The 12,637-nt window shown below is 47.6% G+C and overlaps 1 protein-coding gene across 3 annotated transcripts in view; it reads right to left on the minus strand.

Annotated features, from left to right (window-relative positions):
* znf407 (zinc finger protein 407) overlaps window positions 1–12,637 on the minus strand; it is a 147,347-nt gene that overhangs the window by 80,396 nt on the left and 54,314 nt on the right. The gene's annotated exons all lie outside the window — the stretch shown is intronic.

Below are 12,637 nucleotides of genomic sequence, written 5' to 3' on the forward strand. Positions count from 1 at the left end.
TGGTCGATAAATTCTGCAATCACGTGTATTGAGAAAACGCGAGACAAGAGAACTGTCTGGTCATAAACTTTTTATTGTGCTCATCATTGTTTTCAGCAATTAGTTTTAAAAACCGAAAGACGTGGTTTCTTTGTTTTGGATGCCCCTCCATTTTTCCTGAAATGTGCATTTCACAGTAATACGAGGGAGTGTCTGCTGCTCGTCTTCTATTTTCTCACACTGCTGTACACGTTGCAACAGTTCTAACATCAGAGCACGAATCCATCCGTTTTTCGTACATTACTTGACCTGTCGTCTGACACGGAGTTTTAAGAAAAGCAAATGTGCAGTAAGCAGCCATGAACAGGGTTTTGGTGGAATAACTATTGTTCTGTTAATTGATGACAGACCGGAGACAGAAAACCACAAGAGTGTAAAGTCTGGGTTTGGTTTTGTTTTTTTGTTTAACTAGCACCTTTTTGGTCGGACAGTATGGAGAGGGAATGTGAGCAAAGAGTGCCACATGTTGTACATCAACGTGTCACACAAATATTCACGCGTGCAAAGATCCGTGTGCACGTGGATCTACAGTCGACGTAGCCGCACGCACACAGGCAAAAATACCAGGTTGCGATCGCGCGACAGCGACCACAGTGTCCTGACTCTTGTCGAGGGCCCTGGGTTTACCGTGTCTCCTAAACAGCATATGAAAACATAATGAACGGATGACAAGAATAACTACTCCGACATCCAAGCTGCTTCACCAGTGTTTTCATCCCCTGGCCTTTTCATTTAGCACCCATCACTTCCCATTATTGTGCGACGGAGAGACAATGACCACATCTGAGAGCTGAGGATGGAGCTACATGAAAGAGGCTGAGGGAGTTGAACCGACAGTCATGTGGTTGGCACTGTCGCTGCACACACTCGGGTTCCTCCTCTGTGCTTTTCCCTGCCATGCCTTTCTTTTCTTTTCACTTTTCCTTCTTCCATCTAGATCATTATTCTGTTTTCCTCTCTGGCAAGCCTGTCTCTGCCTTTCTGTCGCTTCACTTCAGTCTATCATGAAAAGCATAATTATTTCACCATTTATGTCGCTATGTCAGCTATCTGCCTCAAACCCCCCTGCCAACGTCTGGACACACACACACACACACACACACACAGACACACAGACACACACACACACACACAGGCTGTGTCCTCCATCCCGTCATGGCCCCAGAGTCCCGTCCGTCACCGAGGCCCCTGAGGCCGATGTTAACTAACACCACCGCATAAATATTCAAACGTTCCACTGTTTTGCCTCGTTATCATCACTCTGCATTTCCTCAGTCCTCTCTAACTCAATCCATCCACCCGTCCCCGAATGTTGCCTCGGAGTTAAACTGGGAGCGAGCGATGACTAAAATCGTGTATACTCCAATCAGGGGAGACTGGAGAGATCAAAAATGCGGAGCTTCCCCGGCCCCCTGGAAGCGCCTCTGACTGACGGCATCATCTATAAATAAACAAAGAGCATAATTAAGATATTTCTGAGAGGGTGGATGGGGGGGAAAGGAATGAATCAATATATCTGAGAGAAAAGCGCAGCCTTGCAACACCCCACACGTGCTTGTTTCAGTCGTCGTGTTTAGACGTCGGGAGGAAAAAAAAAAAAAAAAAAAGCTTGCAAACATTTCTGTTAATTATGTATTACAGCTGTCCTTCATAAACCTAATTACAGAGTGCTGAAAGGCAACAGGGGCAATTTGCATATGTGCATGAAAGACAAGACATATGCAAAATATGATTTTAATTAGCTTTCTTTGATAGTAAGGGGTACAAATCAAACTGGCATGTTGTGAGATTCTCATCTCGCCTATTTTTTTTTTTCACTGGATTATTCTCAGAGTGGCACGAGTGTAAGATGGGTAATACCCTGTGGAGCCACCTGGCGCGCACACACACACACACACACACACACACACACACACACACACACACACACACACACACACACACACACACACACACACACACACACACACACACACACACACACACACACACACACACACACACACACACACACACACACACACACACACACACACACACACAACTAGGTGGTAATTTTCACAGAGATGCACAATAACAACACTCATAACCCCAAATAACAGCACACTGATGGGTGATACTAACACGTTTAATAACATATTCCCCACGTGATTATTTAATACGCACAAGCTACTATTTCAGATATTGTTGAGATAAAATGCAGGTAGCGCGCTCGCACACACACACACACACACACACACACACACACACACACACACACACACACACACACACACACACACACACACACACACACACACACACACACACACACACACACACACACACACACACACACACACACACATACACACAGAGAGATCCCCTATCTAAATGTTAAAGGGGCAAATCCATTTGTTTAAGGCAGTGTGTAATCAGCCCCCTGCCCTCGGTGTGTGTGCATCCTCTGCCACACAGGTCAAGGCCTCAGCTTGTCGTCCTGCTGCCTTGGGCTGCATCATCAGCCCGAACCATCAGCCTTGATGGTTATTGTAACAAAGGGATACTTTAACATGCCATTCATCCATATCAATTCACTTCCCCCCCATGAATTGAACTAATAAGGCTGTGCCTCAGCCCTCCAGGGAGGCTCATAATATCCATTGCAGATATGAAGAAAAAAAACGAAAGAAAGAAAGAAAAAAGAAAGACAGAAAAGGAACGACGCAGGCTCTGCTGTTTCGCGTTCGACTTTCCCTTCAGACTAATCGGCGCGCCACAGCTCGTTAGGTCCGTGACGTGCCGGAGCTTTACCGATAAGCAGGGGAGACACGGCTCAATTACCCACAGTTATAATCTCTCTCTCTCTCTCTCTCTCTCTCTCTCTCCCCTCCCGCCGCCTGACGATGAAGAGATAACATGTCAATATTTGATACAAACAACTTCATTTGCCTAATGGTGTTCCTGGATGGGCCCATCTACAGGTCCGGAAGGGATGGGAGATCTAAGAACAAGCCTGGAGCAACACGCTGCTCAGATGTACCGTAGCCCACCAACCCTCAAATCACACACACACAAACACCAAACACACACACACGTTCCGGAGAGCTGTGCACGACAAGGCATGCTGGGATGGAGCCAGGTCAGACATGACATACTTTTTTCTTGAGTTACTTGTTTCAGCCGTTTTATTTTGTCACGTTTTGACAGTCAACCTTGAGAGGTTAAAGAGGACAAATGCGCCGCGGACTTTCGCTCGATTCTGACATCTCTGCACTCATCCCCGCCTTGAAAAAAAAACATAGCAGATGGCGTCAGGTAGAAGAATGGCATGGCGTGTGAAATGCCCCGAAAAAAAGATTACAATCCATGGACACAGCAACACATCAGTGTGTGCGTGACTCGTCCTTGCCAGTCTGTCATTTTAACCTCTAAAAGTTGAATGCGTTGTAATACACTGTTCAACAAAATGTCTTACCAGAACTAAAAAAAAAATTCCACAAGACATTACAATAAACAGCCAAACAAAGAGAAGGTGGACAAAGGCAACGCACATAATCCGTGTTGGTGGTAGAAGACAAAAGTTGAGGGGCAGCAATTGGCACAATTTCTTTATTTCCCTTCGAAACCGATTGGACGCGTAGTCCGCCGCCTGCTGTGTGCCACCGCAACGCAAACACATCATACAAGTAGGGAAAGCAATAAGGTGAAAAATGAAGCTGAGGCAGAACACGCGTCTGTATTGTAAATGGTTAAAAAGGCAACTGAAAAGCCATTTGCGAGAGAGCCACCAGATGCAGGAACCACTCAACCCTCGCCAGGCGAAGCATCCGAAAAACCTGGGGGAAGTTGAGTGGTTCCGTGGGGGAAAGATGAAAGGGGGGGGGGGGGGGGGGGGGGGGGGGGGGGGGGGGGGGGGGGGGGCTCTGAAGTTATGGGACTATTGCTGCGGCTCTCCTTGAGCAGACACACACACATGGATACATACACGCACGCTCTCCGCAGTGGTCCACCGGGCCCCAGAGAAATGAGTGTGTGTGGGCTCATCCAGCCTCCTGTGCCAGTCCTAATGATGGCCTCCACCTGCTGCTTTAATGTCACAGCTGGATCGCCCTCCATCCCTCACTGACTCTGACTGCCATCAGCAGCAGGTAGCTCCCCTCTGCACACCCCTCCCCTCCCCTCCCCTCTCCTCTGCCATCTCAGCTTCCTCCCATCTCCCTTGACTTCCATCTTCGGCGTCTCCGACCACTCATCTCGTCGATGCCTCTTTCCTGTCCATTTCTCCGCTGCTCTTCTTTTTTCGACCCCCTTCCTGCCACACACCTCCCTCTCTCTCCCTATTTCCTGCCATTGTGTCAGTGCTTCAATTACTTTTACTCCGTCTTCCACAGTTCCAAAGCCTTGCCAGCTTTATTTGAGCCCAACACAAATGGGGGTGAGTGACCAAAGTACCAAGAGGAGTTCTGGGAGATATATGATCTTAATTTAGAAACGCGGGCAAGAAAAGTGCCAACGCTCTCAGTCACTCACTGACATCCCCCCCCCCCCCCTAATTGCACCAATGCAGCAAAATGAATGTGACAATGATATATGTATAAATATATGAATAAATGTAGGATACTGCTCTCGCGTACTATATATATATATACACCATTTAACAGGTATTTAATGTTCAACTACGAATAATTCACTGTTCCGAGTGAACGCAACGCGCTTCTTCCCTTGTTTATTTTTTCATAAACCCGTCCTGCAGAAGCAGGAAACCTGGAGGTAAGTTGACTTGTCTAATCTGAGAAGCTTTGACAGGCAGGTGAACTGACAAGAAGAACAGAAACCAACACTTGGCTGACAGCAACCCCGGAGCGCCGAGACAGCTGCCGACATGTCAGACAGACAGATAAACAGACAGGAACAAGAAGTGGAGGAGATAAGACATCTATTGACAGATGGAGCGACTGCCTCCGCGACGGAGAGACAGACAGGCACACATCAAGGATAAGGACGGGGGAAGGAGGGATTTGCCGCCGCCGAGTTTACAGGCCGAGTTTAATGGATGTTCCGCGAGCGAGCGGGCCTGTAGCGGGAGATGGGGTGAACTAAATGTGGTGTCAAATTTTGCAGATGAGGAGATAGATGGTGATGGAAGGACAGGGAAAGAAAAAGGCCACGGGAGAGAACGAAGGGAAATAAAAGAATATGAAAAATCGTGATGGAGCATCGAGATAAGTCGGAGTGAACGTGAACTTGGGAGGGGAGCGGAGGCAAATGCAGTTTGCGGCGCTGTCGCTTCGTTTGACGGAAGCGAGAGGCGACTTCGCATCAATATTGGCCGGGCTTCCGAGAGACGCCCGCTTATGGAAACATCCCATAATGTAACAGATATTGGGGAGGGGAGAAATAAATAAATAAAACATCAGAATTGATCTTGTTGGTTTTTTTTGCATGCCCCGGTGCCAGAGCAAAGCAAGCACTTGATCTATTCTAAGATGATCTTGATAAAAAGTAAAAGGGAGGCAAAGTGTTTCTCTGACGACGGATCAACGTCAAGTCGCTCAGTGAAACAGACACCTCTCACTTACGATGACACTGCTGGAGCGTGCCTGCCTGTGTGACGTGTGTGTGTGTGTGTGTGTGTGTGTGTGTGTGTCCTCCAGTCTTAGAGGAGGTACATAAAAAGCTCACTTTGCCTCTCCAAAGGGGTTTTTGGATCATCTGCTGAGGCAGGTGATGGGGCCTGACGGATTGATTGAGGCGAAGTTCTCATCGACAGTGGCAGCGCCCCATAGAGTTCCCAGCTCCAGTGCACACTGTTCCATTAAAGGATCATTTAGAAGGGAGAGCAAGTTCCACCTGCATTTATGCAGAGCACACCCTAATGTGAGATGAAACAGACATTTCCAACCGACGGGACGGGAAGGGAGGGAGGAAGGGGAAGCAAAAAAAGAGAAAAAAAATTACAATAATGAAAAATAAAAATGCAGGCCCTTCCCAACAGTGCATTTCCATCTTCAAGAGAATGGCGATTGATGAAGTCATCTATTATTGATATCATCATCGTTATGCGCCGGTGGCAGTTGCGGTGTTGCGGAGCCCCCAGCTCGGAGCGTCATCGCACTGTTTGCATATTATGCTGCTCAGCTTCATTATATTTTCTAATTAACTGCTTTAATTTGAGATCTAAATCCTAAGTGAGGGCGAGAAACGCGAAAAATGCTGAACCAGAAAGAATAATACCGTATTCGGAGAGTCGAGATGAAAGGAGAGGTGCACAAAAGACTACAAGGTACAGACAGTTACACAAGTTGCACTTTTCAAAATGGACTCGTGAGGGCTGGCCCGTTGTGTGGCATCAGCACAAACGCAATTCGCTTTTATGGATAGGAGGAGGAGGAAAAAAAAGACGAGAGAAAGGAAAACAGTATTCGCCACGAAGACGGCGCGTGTCCTGAGAAAACATCTTGAATGAAATGCATAACATACTGAAACGCCGCGGCGTTGCGAGGAGGTGAGAGAGCCTCATTTTACACAACAAAAACAAAATGAATCAAAAATGCTGGTTGTTAAAGGCTGTTAGCTTCTCCTGCTAATGCATTTCTCTCTCCTTCCTCCCTTTTCCTTCCTCTCTGCAGTGCAGTTAAAGATATGAAAAATATATGTGCCCCCCCCCCCCCCCGCCGCCCCTCCGTTCTCCTTTTCCACTGCGCCGTGTTAAATCATTAAAGAGAAGTCCTGCTCATTATCTCTCTAAACAAAACTTCTCTTAAACCAAATAAATCACCGTTGCGCGCCGCGGCTAACAGCCGTGAAGGGATAAATTACAAAGCGCCCTCGCTGGCAGCGCTGGTATTTTAAAAAGCTTGCTGCACAATTTCTATGATGTGCAGTAATTTGTAATGCCGGTTTCCTTATGTTTCCTAAGGTCTCTTCAGGTGTGTGGTGTATGCTGGGAAAAAAGAGGTGAAGGGTGGGGAGCGGGAAATGAATAGAAGGAGAGAGAGAAAAAAAGGGCAGTGTTGTTAAGCCGGTTTTGCCACTAAATGTAGCACTAAGCAAAATTATTGTACATCCCTGAATGCATCTTTATGAAGTAATAATACTGCTAAGACAACCAAACGCCGCAGACGGAGGGGGTGTGACTGATAGCATTTTTATGTTTGCATTGAGACCGTGTGTTTGGATTAAACCTAACAACTTCAGATAATGCGCCGCATAAAATACTCCCGACGTGTTTGCGTTCTGTGGTGATATTACCATTAATAACATTAAATGTAATTGTTTATGGTTAAAAAAAACAAAAACAAAAGTCTGTGCCTGCCAGAATAGGATTCTTCACAGGGAGGAAACACTTTTCATGCGGCACTTAGACCATCACAATATTCAGATGAAGGACATAAGAGTATTGATGAAATTCATTTGAAAGGCAAGAGCAAAAGAAAGTGTTTTATATTGAAGATGAAACAAAGCATCTTTCCTCACTATCTCTGAATGATAGAACGATGGTCAGAGATGGATTCTCAGATGACCACTGCCATTAAGGCTGCGTTCATTAAAATAGGAAAACACAGTCTGCGGTTAAAGAGTCTAATTGAGGGGAAGGAGACCAGCCACCCTCTCACCTCCGTCCCCACCTCTGCACCCCCCCATGCTCCTTTAGGGACCAGGCGCTGTGATGAGCCCCCCCCACCCTCTCTCTGGCCCCCAGTGGGCAGATTAAACTGTGGATAAAAGGGCTGCACTTGGGTCCGTTTACAACAGCAAGCCTCTCCTGTGCCCCCTGGGTATGACATCCAAGTGTATCCCTGATTACCCCCCCCCCCCCCCCCCCCCCCCACCAACACACACACACACACACACACACACACACACACACACACACACACACACACACACACACACACACACACACACACACACACACACACACACACACACACACACACACACACACACACACACACACACACACACACACACAAAAGTGAGGCGGGGAGAAAAAGCCCAAACATGATTTATTCAGCCTGTTTACTGTACAGTCTATCTGCTTGTCCTCTGAGAACAAATTAAATGTATGAAAAAGAGGGTGAAGGAAGACGGAGTGAATAACAGAGGAAGAAAAAAGGCAAGAGAGCGATTTTCTTAATAAATAATTGAGTCCCGGAAAACTAAAGTTATAACACAAAAGGAGAAGTTTAATAATAACAGACTTCATCCATGATGCACACACCACAGTGTGTTAGTAAAGATGCGTCCCAGGATGTAAATTCAAAAGCAAACACGTGTCGAAGTCCCCCAACTATGGCTGCTCAAAATGAGGCGCAGGAAACAGGTTGTGGTTAATCACAGAACGCCCAGGTCGCCCTGTTGGAACCTGAGCGATCGGGAGATGCAGAGACCGAGCAGAGGGAGAAAGAGAGATGAAGAGAGAGAGCAATTGAAGGGAAACAAACACAGAAGACAGCCTCTGATTTCGACCGTTGTTGTCTTGGTGAGTGGTCTCGCACATTAAAAAGAGGAACTGAAGCAACATGACAAGCGGGAGTTGTATTTTTTCTCACTATAGTTTTGCCAAAGCAGATAATCCATAAAACATAAGGCCCCCGTATTGACATCTCTCCTCAGCCAGCTGAGTGAAGGGCGTAGCTGGGATGTCAGGCCCGTCTGTCGGCCGGCTACCGCTCTCATTATCCCCGCGCGTCTGCGAAGGGCAGCTAAGGTCACACTCCGGAGGAGGGAAATAGAACCGCTACGGCACTGATCTAATATTCAGCAATGCTATCAAAGAATGACTTATTAGGCTCAAAAGAACCGTAGCTGTTGATGGAGGTGGCGCGACTGCAAGAAGGGGAAGCTCGCAGGTCTGTGGGTAGGAGGTGCAAACGTGACATCTGTCGTCTTCTTCAGCCGATTGGATTTCGAACGGCGCTTCCTCTCGCTCAGGAGCAAGTGCTCCGGTATTTGCTCCGAGGCAGAGTGAGATGTCCGCCGCCTCAAATCACACAAAACAATGGACTTCATGGAGGAACTGCGCGAGAGTACAGTTTAGCAGTTTACACAATGCACCGTATAAGTGTTATTATAGACGCTGCTGCTGCCTCCTACTCATCGCTAGCGAACTTCTACATCTCTCAGAAAGTGTGTGCGCGCGCACACACACACACACACACACACACACACACACACACAAAGGATGTCTTTGTTTGGCTATTGCTGCCGTTGTCTTGACACCCACCATCTGCCGCCCTGACAACAGAGAAGAGTGAAGAGAAGAGTTTCTCTCTGGAAACTCGCCCTCAACCTCACAAAACCCCACACCACCCTCGACAAAAAAAAAAAAGGAATAGAAAGAAAAAGCAAACGGAAAAAAAAAGGCACTCCGCGAGGTTTGACTCAAACGAGCGCTGCTGGCCTCCCACCCACCACACTGACGCTCTCTGATGTTCCACAGGTTGAAGCACGGCTCAATAAACAGCCAATTTCTACCTTCTTTTTTTTTCTTTCCCCCTAATGGCTTGGCGCTGGTCCTCTCTGAAACGGATAAAGTGGTACACAAACACAAACGATTTACAGTAGGAGCCATCCGAACGTGCCCAAGTTCTCGTGCAGTCATTCAATTAAGCATCGTCTTATTGAAGTGGGTGTGAGGGGGGGGGGGGGGGGGGGGGGGGGGGGAGTCAACCGCAAAGGTCCTCCCTAGTCGCCATCTACGGAACGTGAGATGTATCGCGGAGAGCGAGCGCTCAAAAGTAAATGAATAAATATATAAAATAAGCAAATAAAGTGCGCTATGCAGATGAGGGTGACGGAGCCTCCATCTCGGCCCATTCTGCGATGCGCCGGCCATTCATCACCTGCACATGCAAAGCGCCGGCTCGGGTCCTTAGCATATTCTAATGAAGGCTTGCATGCAAATGAGGACGACCTTTTCCTTTTGACTTCTTTTCTTTTCTTTTTTTCCCTCTTCATTTTTTTTTTTTTTTAACAACTTTACATTAAGAGGAGGGGAGTGGAGAGTAGTGGATGTAATGGCTGTTAGAGCGACGGGCCGAGTACGTGACGTTGTGATCTAAACTCAGAGACGCTGTAATTAGGCTAATCTATTACCAGGCGGCAGCTGTCAGAGATCTTTATGGCAAAGGACGGACTTGTCAAGACACTTTATTTATTAAAACAGGCTCTGGGTTTTCAAAAGGGTTGAGGGGACCCACAGGCAAATGTACACACACATGCACGCACGCACGCACGCACGCACGCACGCACGCACGCACACACGCACGCTCTTACATGGGCTCGGACACGGATAACACCGGCACCCGCAGGACCTTAGCACAGGCCTCTGGACCTTTGAGGTTCACATGTTGTGCAAGCCAATGTTGGCTGAGGGTGTTTATATCAACATAAACTGACAATGGCTTCAACCTGAATATTTGATATTAATCTGAGCAACCGTTTTCCACTTTTTTTCCAAAAAAATAACAACACAAAATACCATAAAATGCGTCTGCCTGAAAAAACCCATATAGGTTGGTGTTAAGGTCTGGCTGTCGGTCTTTGTATCCAACTCCCTGACTCGGGCCGCTCCTCTCTCTGTCACCAATGACCATCGGAAAGGGAGGGACCCTGCCTGTCCACCAGGCAGGGTCCTGTGCTGTCGGCAGGGAGGCGGGAGAAAGTTATGCCTCCTTACTGTGACTTTGAACTTTCTCAGATGAGGCATAAATATTGAAATATTGAAATGAAAGATGCGGCAGGCGCAGAGGGGGTGTGAGGGAGGTGGGGAGGGAGGAGGGAGGAGGGGGGGGGGGGGAGAGAGAGAGAGAGAGATAGAGAGATAGAGGGGGAGAGAGAGAGAGGATAGACGGATTGGGGGGGAGAGAGGAGACAGGCGGCCCACTGAGAGAAGAGACAAGGCCCTCACCCCTCTGCCAGGCTGCATTCTAGCAGGCCGACAGTTATGGATAGGAAACATTACTGCTGCTGGTAATTAAAGCAAAAACTAATACTGTCTCTTGGATGAGGGGGTTTCATGGTGAGCGTCCATTTGTCATTGCTGCACACTCGCCAAGGCCAGATTAAATCACACACATATTTAGTCCTGCTGTGCACAGAGGCTATCTATCTATCTATCTATCTATGCATCCATCCATCCATCCATCCACAAATCCATGAATCACCTTGTTTATGGGTGTCTATCTCAGTCTTTGCATCCTTAAGTCCGAAAAGAACAAAGTTAGATTATTTTCAGGGGTATTTTTCATTTATAAATATTTTGAAAAAGGAAGAAGCTGAAGATGGACGACAGAATATCAACAGTTCACGTCATCAATCCAAATCTACTGGTATCAGCTTTCAAAAACACATGTAGGTCAATTCCTCCTAAAGACTGCTCAGCGAGGCAGTAAGTGACTGACTGAGCGAGTGACTGACTTACTGACTGCGGAGTGGTAGTGAAAAGGCCACTGGCTGTGGGGGGCGGGCAAAGATGAGGACTTGGGGGGGGGGGGGGGGGGGGGGGGGGGGGGGGGGGGGGGGGTGTGCCATGTCACCAGACGGAGGGGATCGGTGACACTGAGCGTGTCACAGGGTGACGGCTGCACTCTGCTAGGACCAGCAGCCCCTCCAGCGCTGTCAGAGCAACCGGCAGCTCCAGATACTGACACTAGCAGCCGCACTGACAGGCCGAACATGACTCGTCTCCGCTCTCGCCACAGACGAGGCCTGACGGCGCAGAGACACCGAGAGGAGCGAAAGGATGGAGGGATTACAATTGGGGGGGGGGAGGGGGGGGGAGGGGGGAGAGCAAATAAATACAAATTGAATCTGTGTCTCTGCTGAAGTGGACAAACAGTAAACAGGACTGTGTGGGCTCACCGGAACATTCAGTGGAGGCTCGATCGAAAAGGAGGCGCACGGTGTCAGAAGGTAAAAATAGAGAAACAATGCAGTCCCCCAAACAGAGATTACAGTTCGCCGTTCCTCTGAGCTGATACGCTGAAATAATGGTGGGGTTTTTTCACTGGACAGAGAATGAATCAATAGTCTCCACCGTATTTTCAAAGTTACACGTCAAAATCATTAAGGAAGAGGTTCTGTTTTAATCTATTCTTTGAGCGAGGACTTTTGCCAAGTGCTCTGCTCGTTCACTTTTTGAAACAACAGAACTCTTGCAGCACCGCAACGTGATTGTTTCATCGCATTCATCCTATTTTGAAATGAAAGAACAGAAAAAAAGAGGAGGAAGAGAAATACATGAAGAAATGTATTGTGCAAGGGGTGGTTAAAAAAAAAAAAAAAAAGCAATTGAGTTTGTTTAGCATCCGTGGAAACCCCTAAACAGCAGCCATGATAACAGCGAGACAATACTTTAAATGTTAAGAAACGCAGTTTCTTTCTCCTGCAACACACACGGCGCCAGGGGAAGGTGGGAGAAAGTACGGATGACAATGATAATACAGAGATGGAAATGTGGTGATTTGAAAGGGGGGCGAAACGTGGAGGGGGGAGGGGGATAATGCCAAAAGGGGAGAGGGCGGAAAACAGAAAGGAGAGAAAAGGAGGCAGGAGATGTAGAGGACTCAGGGAGAGAGAGAAAGAGAGAAAGAGAGAGCGCACCAGCGAG

Source organism: Scophthalmus maximus, chromosome 1, assembly GCF_022379125.1.
Source record: "Scophthalmus maximus strain ysfricsl-2021 chromosome 1, ASM2237912v1, whole genome shotgun sequence".
Classification (NCBI taxonomy): Eukaryota; Metazoa; Chordata; class Actinopteri; order Pleuronectiformes; family Scophthalmidae; genus Scophthalmus; species Scophthalmus maximus.